Source organism: Musca autumnalis, unplaced genomic scaffold, assembly GCF_047663935.1.
Source record: "Musca autumnalis isolate F117 unplaced genomic scaffold, ASM4766393v1 scaffold_2, whole genome shotgun sequence".
Taxonomy (NCBI): Eukaryota; Metazoa; Arthropoda; class Insecta; order Diptera; family Muscidae; genus Musca; species Musca autumnalis.
In genome coordinates this window covers 92,896,866-92,911,384 of record NW_027411755.1, presented here as the reverse complement: position 1 = coordinate 92,911,384, position 14,519 = coordinate 92,896,866, and positions in this window count along the sequence as shown.

Here is a 14,519-nt window from a genome sequence, read left to right as displayed (position 1 = left end):
CTATATAGCCAACTACACCAGGGAATTTCGTTTTTGAATAAAAATGGTTTTTATTTTGCCTTTTTTCCTCCTCTGTCAACTTCGAAACGATCCAATTTTGGCACAATTTGTCCTCTATCAAGTGGACAACTTCCTTCAATACTCTCGACAATGTAGATTGAGCCAAGCAATTGTAGAAATCATTGCCATGGGACTTTTGGAAACTTCCGTCCTCCAAGAATCGCAACGCTGCGCTCTCTTTTAAAAGTGGGGGGTATTGCTGTTGATCTGTAACTTACTTTGAAGTCATCCTTTAACGTTTCCACAACGTAAACTACGGCATCCTTTGGCAATCGAAAATATGCCTTAAACCTGAAATAATTTACTGATTATACAGATCTTTCAAATGATCATCAGCTTACAGTGCAGATGGCAATTCCAATGGATTCGACTTGTCCCTCAAATTTCTTCTAATAGATGCAATGTCCTGTACATTTTCTTCATCATCAAAAAATAATTCCACCGAACTTATCATTTTTTGGGACAGCAAATAAAACTTGACGATCCGAAGATTCAATGGGCAGGTTATATTCCAATCTTGGGTTGTTTTCCAAATTTGCTCGAAAACTCAGCCAAAGTATTAAAATATTGTCCAGAATACACAAAAGAGTTATCCAAAGCGCAATTATTTTTAAAATGTTTTTTTTTTTTTTTTGCGAATAGAGGTCACAAGTTTGAAATAACACTGAAATAACTGACAACGCAACTCAAGTTTAGTGGCAATACAAGATAGACCCATAAATGTCAAGTTGAGCTTATAAATGAGAAATGTTATTAAGCCATTCAAAATATTTTATGTCATAGTGTACCTTTCGATGGGGGCTATTTCGTATCGCGATGCTATAGTGATAATATTTGTACAGAAGTTTTCTATCCATTAAAACCACTATATAAATTTGCAACAAAATCGATTGAAATAGGCATTTTATATGAAAAAATTAGCGACACCGTTATATAGGGGATACTGGAAACCGCGGGACTGTATGGTCCATTTTCAACCCTATACTTCTCCCGAATATATATTCATTAATTTTGCAAAGTTTTAAATACCTACGACTTTTACATAAAAAGTTATTAGTAAAGTTCCTCTAAGTTGCCTTTATTTCGCACTGTGCAACGTTTGAATATTGTTTTGTGTCATTTCTGGTAGAAGAATAAATAAAAAATAAAACTGGACAGCATTTTGTCTTTTATTCATATACCAGCAGTGGAATTCTGTAACTCATTTTTTGAGTTACCGACAAAAATCGGTAAAATTAAAACGCAAACTTATTGTTACGAATGTAACTGATAGGTTTAGGTTAATTTAGTTTAATTTCCGTTAATTTAAAAATTTGAATTGTAACGTAAAGTTTTTATTACGCAGTTACTTTATTTAAGCAACAACAATTATCATGTAGAATTATCTTCATTATTCTAGATGTTCTTTACCTTTCATTAATGTGCTTTTGTTTTGTTTTGCCACAATCATGTAATTATTGTTTAGTTTGTTACTTCTTTATTGCACTTGTTTGTTGTTGTAGTTACGTCATTACTGTGCTTGTCGTCCAATTGTATTCCCCCATGTATGTATGTGAGTATGGTTGTTCGCTTAAGCGCTTAAGCACTAATTAGTGCGAATGTGCGTCTGTGTGTTCGCTGCACAGATTCGAGATGTTGCCATATGTGTTCTGGAGGACTCTAGAACAGGGAGACTTTGGGGTATAAATACCGGGGAAATGGCAATGACGGAGTAGTTTTGTTTTAAGCGTTGAACTGAACAGATCGGTTAAAGAATAGCTGCGTGCTAACTAGAGACTTGCTGTGTGCTTAGCAATTGAAGTCGGTTCCGAATAAGTGTAATAAAGTAAATAAAGCATTGTAGAAACGTAATCTAAAACGAACCCTGTTTTATTTGGTACAAATCGTACTGGGGAATAAAACAACGTCTACACGGAGATTAGTTAAATCTAATTCCGTAACATTATGAATAAAAAGTATCAATAAAAGTTCACAATACTGTTGCAATCGGTAGGACTTGTCGACAACTCTACATTGGTTGTTAACTTACCAAAATTTTTCATTAATTTTGTATTTGTCGGTAATGGTACGTTTATATATAACCGGATTTAACAAACCCACTGGGTTTCAAATGTCAATTCCATTTCTTATATTTTAAATAAATCCTCATAAAGAAGGTTAACCCTAAGAAGGTTAAAGCTATGATATAAATATGGCCTAACTCGAAAAATGAGTTACAGAATTCCAGAAATGACACAAAACTATACTTAAACAATGGATGTGTTTTCAGTTTTAAGGTAGAAGAATGCTTAAGCATTTGTAGAAAATACGACGCAGGTAAGTATTTTATGAATAATGTTTACTTTCTTAAATCAAGTGTAGTCTGAATATATTATGCTAATAGGCAACTTAGATATGACATCATTAGCCGGATTTAGCACATTATCAGGATTTATTTGCTAAATCCTGCCAAAATCTACCAGATTTCCCATACAAAAATAAATCCTCGTATTGGGTGGATTTGTTTTAAATCCGGCATAAATCCTGCATACTATCACCATTACTATTTAATATTTACGCCGAAAGAAATTTTCAAGAATCAATCTCTAACGTTCGTAAAGGCATATATATTGGTGGAACATTCGTCAACAACATCAGATATGCAGATGATACCACTTTAATTGCGAGTAGCCTGTCAGAATTACAATTCTTTCTGAATCGTCTAAATATCTGTAGCGAAAAGTATGGGTTAAAGATCAACATCCCAAAAACTAAATATATGGTTATATCCAAGTCCAGAAACCAAGAAACAACCGAATTACAAATAAATAATGTACATATAGATAGAGTACAGACCTTTAAATGTCTCGGCGTCAAAATAAATGAAAACTGGGATAACACAAAAGAAATACGATGCAGAATAGAAATGGCGAGAGGTACATTTTTCAAATACAAAAATGTCTTATGTAGTCATGACATAAACATGGAAACAAAAATTCGATTTGTTAAAACTTATGTCTGGTCGGTCTTGTTGTACGCCTCAGAAGTATGGACGTTAAAAGCCGTTTACATAAAGAAGATTTATCGTCGTATCCTAAAAATCCCATGGACACATTTGATACCCAATTCAGTAGTTACAACAATAAAAATTAGAAAAGTGTCATATCTTGGACATATAATGAGGAACCGAAAATACAAGCTGCTCCAAACCATAATCGGTGTAACGATAGAAGGGAAGCCATCTAGAGGACGGAAAGAAACATCATGGATTGACAATATACTGAAATGGACCGGCATTGGAAATCTCTCAATCCTACTGAGTGAAGCCAGAAATAGAGAAGCTTTTATGGAGATCACGAATAATATATGAATATACATACCTTAAAATTTGTAACAAATAATGATATATAATTGTATTGGTCGCTTATATTCGAGATCGAATATGCAAATAAAGAAGATAAATCCTCGTATACAACTCTGTTTTTTGCAACATGTTGCTAGAAAATACAAAAGGTTGCAAACTAGCACAAGAAACAAGGTAGATGCATCGGTGAATTGCTATAATAAAGATAATTTTAAATGTCAATATTTGTAAACAAAGAAAAAATAAATTTGCTTTGATATACAAAGTTGATTTTAATAAAACAATAAAGTAATTCTTTATTTGCTCATTAGTTAGCATCAAGGCACATTTATATAAGGTAGAAGTGACAATCAGCTGTATTTTTACTTTTTTGTAAATTTGGTTTTCAAAATGTAATAGGGTCTACTAATTAAATTTGAAACTTCCAAATTTGCTACCATAAAATTCTTCTCTTCATCGTAAACATGTAATAACAATGACCTACGACAGTTCTGTATGCTTTATATTTACATTTTGATTCAAATTTGTTCTATTTTAGAGAATTTTCAAAATGTAATTATATTTTTCCCTTGTTCCTTATACTCTAGACAGACGGCAGCGTTAATTTGCATTTACTGCCTTAATTCAAATTAATTCGTGCATTATCCACATTCTTAATGCACAAAATCAAAGGAAATTTAAACTGAATTTAGGTATTTCAATATGGCAATGCTGTAAAAGAGAGCCCATATTCATGTAGGAGAGAGAGCATATTCATGCTCTGACACACAATTTGCATTGAAAATCAATTGCCTTTTGTAAAATTTCCATGTTTAAGAAAATAAAAAAGGAAAACAAATCCGATATTTTCGCGTTTCTTTCAAATAAGTAGTGGTCTTTCGTGAATAGAATAGCAGCTAATCGTTTTTCGCGCCTTTTATCAAATCTATTTTTAACATTTTTATTTTCACAAGCATTCCATTACCCACCATACCAATTCTATCGAAAATAATATCTTCTTCAAATGTTCCCTTAGAGTTTTGCGACATTTTTTAATATTAACAAGACTCAAAAATATCGCGAATAAATTAAATTTATTTTTACATTATCGTGGTGAAAACACAAACAGCTGTTTCATAAATGCAGGGTAAAAAGTTAATTCAAATTAAGGAATTTTTAATGCAAATTAACTCTGCCGTCTGTCTAGGGTATTATGGGATGTTTGTGGAACAATTACACTGTGCAACAAAATGGAGCTCAAAGTCTGGGGGGTGGAAAATTCCTATTGAAGATGAAAGACCTTGGTGAGTATAAACAGAACACCGAAGGACAGATTCGCCGTGAGTCGAACTTTCGCGATATGGCGTGATGAATATTTTGCTGGAGACCCTTAAAGCCATCTGGAATCAGCGTTATATCTTTGTTCGCTGTTGTTTAAGCTTATATTTAAGATGACATGTCTTCAGTCTCATCAAATGAGGATTTTTTTCGTAGAACATTTCGACCTTCTAACTCGCTTCCTTCAATGTCCTTTTCGTCCTTTATTTCAAGAACCGTAATAAAAGTGGCACAAGATGACATTTTTCAGCTTCGGAATATTCTACAAAAATGTCGCTCGGAAGATTTTAGGTACGGTTCCCAAAGACATAAAATCTATAAAATCTTTTTTAAGCGTTCGTTTTTCACTTTTACCCGAATCTTGCTCAGACAGCCCTATATCTATTTATTTCAATACATTATTTTTTAACCTATTGATGACCTAGAATTCTCGGAGTCATTAAAACAGTTGGATCTCGTTTTGGAGCACGTTAATTTCAATATTTTTTGGAATAAAGATCCGGATATCCGAATTATGGAACCGGTTATTCTGATATTATAACCGAATTTTTATTCGGTTTTTATGAACCGATTAACCGTATATGTATATCATTAGAAAGCTATTAAAATTGTCAATCAGATATGATTACTACGCATTAGATATTTTAAGCGGCTTTGTCGCTGGAACATCCGGATATCCGGATCTTTATTCCAAAAAATATTGAAATTAACGTGTCTAAATGAGCTATTAGCAAATAAAACCTGATAATGTGTAAATCCGGCTAATGATGTCATATCTAAATGGCCTATAAGTTTGATCGGTAAGAACTATACTTTGATCCCAACATATTACCCACATAATATCATTGTTATATAGGAAGACATATCTTCTTCTTTATTGCGTATTCGATTTTCGAATGTAAGCGATCATATTACAATTGTAAAAAAAATTACATATTTATGTTTTTAAAAATTATTAACAAAATAGAAAAATATATCTCTATTTCTCGCTATGCTTATTAAATTTTCGGCGTTCTGGAATTCTGTCCATTGTTGGGTATTTTGAATCCATGACATCTCTTTTCTTCCTCTGGTACGTCTTCCTTCTATATTTGCTTGCAGTATTTCCTGGAGAATGATATATTTACGGTTTCGCATAATGTGCCCTAGATATGCCGTTTTCCGTTTCTTTATGTTGTTTAATAATTCTCTTGTTGTATTCATTCTTCGCAATATTTCAATATTTGGTACATGCAGGACCCATGGTATTTTTACACCCACAACTTATCCCACACGGTACACCCACATTTCAAATGCTTCGAGTCGTTTGATATCTGCCGCTTTTAACGTCCACACAAGACTGGCCATATGAAACGAGATTTTGTTGCAACATTTATATCATGGCTTATTAGGGCTTTTTATATTTATGAAATGCATCTCTTGGCATTTCTATGCGACATTTGATTTCTTTTGAGTAGTCCCATTGATCATTTAGCAAAACTCCCAGATATTTGAAACTTTGTACCCTCTCAATATGGAAATTTTGTATTTTTAAAATCAACTCGTTGTGAGCGTTGTTCTTACTTATTATCATAAATTTTTTGAGGGTGTTTATTTTTAGCCCATACAACTCACTACTTGATGTTAGTCTATCAACAAGATTTTGTAGGCCTGATATGCTGTCGGATATTAATGTAGTGTCATCAGCATATCTGATATTATTTGGGTAATTGTTGTTTATCAATATACCTTCTTGGATGCCATCTACTGCTTCGTGAAAAATTTGTTGGGAGTAAATGTTGAAGAGTAGTGGAGATAAAATGCATCCTTGTCGAACTCCTTTAGATATTGCTACATCTTCAGTTAAATCTCCATTTATGTTGACTTGGGCAGTCTGGTGCCAGTACAAGCTTTGAATACATCTTATCTCTTTCTCATCGATTCCAATTTCTGTGAGAATTTCAATGAGCTTATCATGCTGCACAGTGTCGAATGCTTTTTCGTAATCTATAAAGCATAAAAATACGTCTTTGTGGACATTTCTACATTTTTGAACGAGTATTTGTATGCAGAATAAAGCCTCACGGGTTCCCTTTCTTTCCTTAAAACCAAATTGAATTTCTTCCATTTCCTTTTCAAATTTCTCATATATTCTCTTCTTTATAATTTTAAGAAACATTTTAAGAGCATGACTCATTAAACTAATGAGACGATAGTCATTGCATTTTTTGGCATAGGGTTTTTTCGGTATTGTTATGAAGGTGGATTTTAGCCAATCCTGTGGGTATATACCAGTATCGTAGATGTAGTTAAACAGTTTTGACAGTAGCTCAATGTTGCTGTTATTTAGCATTTTTAATAATTCAATTGGAATTTCATCAGGTCCTGTAGCTTTTCCATCTCGAAGGGATTTTATTGCTGATTTTACTTCATTATTTGTGATGCTGTTTCCTGTCATATAATCTGATGCATTGTTAATGTAGCTTGATCTGTTATCATCCTTAAATAGTGTTTGGATATATTGTTTCCAGATATGTTTCTTTTCTGCAATTTCAAAGACCGGTTCATTGTTGTTATTGAAAAGGATAGATAGATTTGTATTCCTATATTGTCTAGATGCTTCTTTCAATTTCTTATGCAGGTTGAAATCGTCATGTAGGCTCATAAGTCTTTCAATTTCCTGACGTTGAGTATTTAGGTGATTATTTTTTGCGTTACGTATCTCCCTTTGAATTTCTCTATTTAGATCCCAGTACTTTTCGTAATCTTTATTTTTAAATGCTCTTCTTTCATCCATTAGCTGCAGGATTTCTTGAGTCATCTAATTTTTGGTCTTTGGTTTTATAAAATTGCCTAGGGCGTTTCTGGCTATTGAGTTTATAGCATTCTTTACATTCTTTACATTATTCCATATATTTTCTATATCTTCGCTGTCGAAATTATTCAGCTCTGTATTTATTCATGTACATATATCCGATTTTAGTGTTTGGTTTTGAAGTTTTCTTAAGTCAAGTTTTTTACTTTGTGCCTTTTTAGTATGAGTTTTTAGTTTTATGCGTATCTTTGCCATTAAAAGGTTATGATCAGGTGGTACATCAGCACTCGGATATGTTGTGGCCTTCCTTATTGATGAGCAGTGTCGCCTGTTGATAAGAATGAAGTCTATTTGGTTTCTAATGATGTTGCCAATTCTGTCTTGAGGAGATTTCCAAGTGTAGAGCTTTCTTGGCGGTAGAGTGAAAAGTGTATTTTCTACATATCTTCATGTTGAATTCTTGACAGAATTAAATGAGTCATTCGCCTCTTTCATTTCTTTCGCCCAATCCATATCGTCCTGTAACCCCAGTTACTTCACTTTTGCATTAAAATCACCTTGGATGATATTTATATCAAGTGGTTTTGTAAGTTTAACAAGACTTTCTATTTCATCATAAAACATTTCTACTTCTTCTGTCTGATGTGGGAGCATATACATGAATTATATTAATGTTGAGCGGCCGTGCTTTTATTTTGATCATCATGGTCCTATCTGACTTTGGAAAAAATCCTACCTCGCTTTTGGAAATGTTCCCTCTAATGATAATCCCAACACCATTCCTATGATTCTTGTTCGAATTTCCAGAGAAGAAGATTTTGGCACCATGGCATACGAATTCCGAAACATTCGGCCACCAGGTTTCACAAACACCTAGGATATCCATATTCAGTCTTTCCATTTCGGATATTGTGTTGCTTAGTTTGCCTGACTCATAAAGGCTTCTAACATTCCAAGTACCAATGTTAAGCGTCTTTTTAGTTTTACCTCAGGGGATTCTTAGCACCCTCGAGTTACCGGAGATTGAGGACCATATGTTTGTTTCTGCATTCATTGTAATATGGTTTTCAAGGGATAATACATCAGTGATTTCCCCTTATCTTCTGATGGGTTGTAAGTTTTCCGTCCTCGTTTCAGCCGCTCTTCTTAGAGTACAGACGCTGTTTGCAGCCGCCCACTGTGGAAGATATGTATATACCGAAAACTAATAAAGGACACATTTCAGAGGTCACAATCAAAGTGAACCACTTTGATAAAACCTCAATTTTTTTGATATTAAGCATTCGACAGGACCACTTTTGGCTAAAAAATTTGAGTATTAATAATTTTACATCGATTTCGATAGATAAGTTGCGCATTAGAGGGGACAGGGTGCCAATGTTCCTGCTATACACGTTAAAGGTCGTTATTGAAAGAAAAATACACTATCGGCCTAATATTTGGAACATTTTTGAAGTGAGGTGCCTGAAAAGTCTACATAATATTTTAGCCACATGACTGCCCGAGCAGTCATTTGGTCGTAATTTTTTGCGTAACGTTGCGATCCATACCCTGGCGGCAGAAAAATCTGCCATTTTCCTTTCATAGGAACAAATATTTTCTTGTTAAATATAATAGCTGTGTTCCAGAACTAAAAAGTTTTTACAATTTTTACGACTTTTACACATTTTACTCGAAAAACCGTTCCCGTACACAAAAAAGTTGTAAAACGTTCACTTCTCTTTAAACGAAAATGGCGCTGAATGACGCTCTCTTTAAAAACTTTTTACACGACAAATTTGGCCGAGTAAAAAAATAGTAACATGGTTGCCGGCGTCTGATTGGCTGTTACGCCGACTTTGACATTTGTTCCATTTTTTTGACGTATGTTCCATTTTTCCGTTCCCGAACTATTTTAAAAAACTTGTGCGTGAGAACAAATTTTTTGCAGTTCTCTCTTTTACGAGTTTTACTATTAAAAAGTACGGGAACGAAGCTAATAATTATAATATTTAAACGTTATTCCAGAAGCGAAGTACAGATTTGCGGCTTAGCTTCCGTTCATAAAGCCATAGAAGACGATATAATCACAGCGGTATTTCATATTACACATGGGACCGTAAGGTTGGTTCTTAGAGTTTTTCAGTTTCATCCAAAGATATAATAACATTCTGGTCAATATGAGTTAAATTCGCAATTTTATTTGTATGTTTAAGACTTTGTCTTATTGGGCTATAAGGTCTTTTTGTTTTCAATGAAAATAAGATTATTTATTTAATTTTTCTGCCCGACGTTTGGTTGGGTTTTTCCAACATCTTCAGGGATAATTTTTATTCAATCTTTCGTCAGTTTTACATTTATGATTGTCAAATTGTTTTTTTTTTTAATAAAATATCACAACATTTAAACTAATGTATGAATGCAAAAATAAATAAAATTCATGTAAAAATCACAATTTTACTTAATACTAACTATCACAGTGGCTGAATTAGAGTTGTGCCAAAGGAACAATGGGCCCACATTTTTTCTTTGAACAAACTGCGTATACTTACTATCACACGTTATATTTCATGATGTTGCTCATACGTATTGGAACTAGTACAAGGAACTAGATTACCCAACTCTAGGCTGAATTTTAAGTTAAAACCACATAAAACATGTACATTTTACAATGATTTTTAATGTTTATATCATCTTTATCCTCCAAACGCATCCGTAGGCCACATGCAATAAGTGAAATACATATTACGGAAATGACTGGATTGTAATCTACGGCTTCTTGGAGTAATGACTGAAGGTTAACATTATCATATTCTACTGTGGAAATATGCCCGTAGGAAGAGAAATTACGAGCCATTAGCAGCCTTTCCTTCAGTCAGGATATAGATCGCAACGATAAGTAAAAAATGACTACTATACCTCGTATATAGTTGACTTTATCTATCAAGAATGCTAGGGGAGTCATGTGTAAAGTTTTCAGGTACCTAACTTCAAAAATTTTCCAAATATTACTGACTTACTTTGACTGTGACCTCTGAAATGTGTCGTTTATTAGTTTTCGTTATATCGTCGGTGTCATGCTTAAGTGCCATTTTTGAATTTTTGAAATAGATGGTTTCTAATGTTTTTCGGTATGCTCTTTCTGAATTTTTGGTCGGCTTTCAACAAACAAAAACAAAAGTAATGCAACTGATTGCATTGATGATCAAGAAGAAAATTGGCAGGAAGTGTAAACTAAAAGAAAAATACCTGTGTCCCCCCTTTAGGTAATTCGCTAAAAAGGAAGCAAATGGTTGATGACAACCAGCCGTCCACATCCAACAGATTTAGGGCCATTATTATATGCGTTCTTTTAGTATCTGATGGATTTGAAAATGCAAAATAAACCAATTTAGAGACATTAAAAATATAATTTTTACATTGAAAGTTATTGCCAAGAAGCTCCTCTTTGAAATTCAATCATCACTTTTAACTTTATGTTAACCGGAACGCCATAAATCTGTTCGGTAAATCCAAACTATAACAAAAGAAGACTTATAATAATGGGGGTATGTGTATTATCAACTATGGAAAATGAAAACAACATCGATGAAGCAGATCAAACTGAACCGAATCAACCAGAACCAAATCAAGCTGTACCAACACCGCCACCAATTTTTATTCCGGACGTCAAGAATGTTACTAAAATGTTGGATAGCATAAATAAAATTATTCCAGTTGAAGATTTTAATTTTAAATCTCTTCTAAAAGGTGAAGTGCGTCTAATGATAAAAAATGTTGATTCGTACAGAAAAGTAATTAAGCACTTTGATAGTAACAAAATATGCTATCATACTTATCAACTGAAAACGGAAAGAGCTCACAGGGTAGTAATTAAAAATTTACACTACACCACCGATGTATCGGATATAAAAGCCTTTTTAATGAGCAAGGGTAAGGAGCGTACGTAACATAATTAGCAGAAAAACCAAGGAGCCTTTATCCTTGTTCTTCGTTGATTTGGACCCCAAAAGTAACAATAAAGAGATTTATAATATTACTGGTATATTCAATAACATTGTTACTATTGAACCCCCAAGAAAATTTGACGACTTAGTGCAATGTTTTAGATGTCAGGAATTTGGACACACAAAATCATACTGCCGTAAACCTTTTAGGTGCGTTAAATGTGGTTTAGGTCATCCCACATTAGAATGTAATAAACCAGAAAATACCGCACCTAAATGTTTGCACTGCTTGAACACCCATACAGCTAGCTACAAAGGATGCCCGATTTACCAAAAACTGTGTATTCTAAACGTAACGAAACTGCTTATGATGATAACACCATGCCCAACCAGACTTCAGATAACTTTGGGTCATATGCCCAAGCCGTAAAAGGTCAAATCTTTGAATCTTTGCTAACAAAACAAATAGAAATGACAAATTCTTTAATGAATATGATGACATTGCTAATGTCAAAATTATGCAAGTAGATTTGATCATTGCTGAGTGGAATGCCAATGGCATTTCAAATCATAGAAATGAAATAGAATTATTTCTTCATAAAAATTTCATAGATATTCTACTTATTTCTGAAACTCATTTTACAAGCAAATCATACTTCAGAATAAAAGATTATGACATTATAACAGCGAATCATCCAGATAACCGAGCCCACGGAGGTGCAGCTATAATTATTAAATCTAAAATTATATACGAAGAAGCGGAGCCAATCTTAGAATCTTTTATGCAGGCAGCTGCTGTTAATATAATATGCGACAATTCAAAAGTATCCATTTACTCCGTTTATCTTCCTCCTCGATTTAATTTAAAATGTATACAATATGAAAATTTCTTCAAAAATCTTGGAAACAAATTCATCGTCGATGGCGATTTCAATGCCAAACATACTTGGTGGGGATCTCGGTTATCAAACCCCAAAGGAAGAGAACTGTATAAATGCATCGCTTTAAATCATTACGAAGTTTTGTCAACTGGTAGTCCTACATATTGGCCTGCAGACCCAAATAAAATTCCAGATCTAATAGATTTTTTCATCTACTCAGGAATATGCCAGTCAATGCTAAGTATAAACGCATGTTATGACTTAGACTCAGATCACAGTCCAATTATTCTTAACTTTAGTACAAGAAATGTTCATAAACATAAAACATTAATTACATCAAAAAACCAACAATACCTATGGTACAACATCACATTGAACAACACCTAAATTTAAATATCCCGATTAAATCCGGAGAGGAATTGGAAAATGCTGTAGAACTTTTAACACAAGTCATACCCAACGCTACAAATCTATACACTCCCGACAAAATTGATTTAAATTCCACAAACTTTTATGTTACGGCTGAAATAGATCAATGATAAGAGAAAAGAGACGATTGCGCAGAATTTGGCAAAATTCGAAACACCCAATGGACAAAACAAATTTAAACAGAGCTTCAAATCGGCTTAAAACCCTTCTAAGTGACTACAAAAACCAATCAATTGGAAGCTTCTTAACTAATTTAAGCCCAGATGTGCTCGTTACAGTTTATGGAGAGCAACAAAATATCTTAAGAGACCTCAAAAGAGAAATGTGCCTATAAAACATTCAAATGGAAATTGGTGTAGATCAAACAAGGATAAAGCTGAGGCGTTTAAAGACCACTTGATTTATGTAGTCCCCAACAAAATAAATTAATTTCCGATTTTTTGGATGTTCCATGCCAAATGAGTCGCCCTATTAAACATTTTACGTTTAGTGAAGTTTATAAGGAAATTAAAAATCTAAAGAAAAAAAAACACCAGGGTCAGGCTTAGTTGATCACAAGATTGCTTCTAAAGAAGGGTATGGTGTTCCTAACAACAATTTATAATTCTATTATGAGGCTGTCCCATTTTCCAGTGCAATGGAAATGTGCTAAAATAATTATGATACCAAAACCTGGAAAAACTGAAAACCTGTTATCATCGTATAGGCCTATAAGTTTATTGTCCATATTTTCTAAACTGTTTGAAAAATTCTTTCGAAAGCGACTTTTTCCTATTTTAAATAATATAAATGTTATGCCAGATCATCAGTTTGGATTCAGAGAAAATCACGGGACACCTGGGCAGTGTCAAAGACTGGTGAAGGATATAAGAGATTGTTTGGAATGTAAGCAGTTCTGTTCTGCTGCCTTTCTGGATGTCAAGCAGGCATTTGATAGGGTTTGGCATCAAGGCTTGTTATATAAACTAAAAATTTTATTACCGGCTCCTTTTTATTTATTTTTTAATTCATATCAGAATGGAAGAACATTTTATGTACACATCATTGATAAAGAATCTAATTTTGGCGTCATTAAAGCTGGTGTGCCACAAGGTATTGTTTTAGGCCCTGTTTTATATACGCTTTATAAAGCAGATATGCCCGTAAGAAATGAGACTATGATTGCTACTTATGCAGATGATACTGCCGTTCTTGCTATTAACGATGATCCTTCTTCAGCTACTGACTTACTCCAAACACATCTGAATGATATCGAGGAATGGTTTAATAACTGTAATATTGGAGTCAATACTGAAAAATCTGTGCATGTTACATTTTACTTAAGGAAAGGAAACTGTCCTTCTCCAAAATTGAATGGACTTACAATTCCTTCTGCGGATTGTGTTAAATATCTCGGTTTGCATCTTGATAGAAAACTTAACTGGAAAAATCATATAACATATAAGAGACAGCAACTAGACCTGAAGACTAAAAGAATGTTCTGGCTTATTGGTCCAAAGTCAAAACTCAACCTGAATAACAAATTACTACTGCATAAGACCATTCTTAAGCCTATTTGGACATACGGAGTACAACTATGGGGAACAGCCAGCAAGAGCAGATACTTCAACGATAGCAATCAAAGACGCTTAGATTGATTACGGGTGCTCCTTGGTTTCTTAATAACAACGCGATTCATAAAGATTTAAACATAAATAAAATTACAGATGAAATTAAAAAAATTAGTACTACGTATCTTAACAGATTAAGTAACCATTCGAATATCTTAG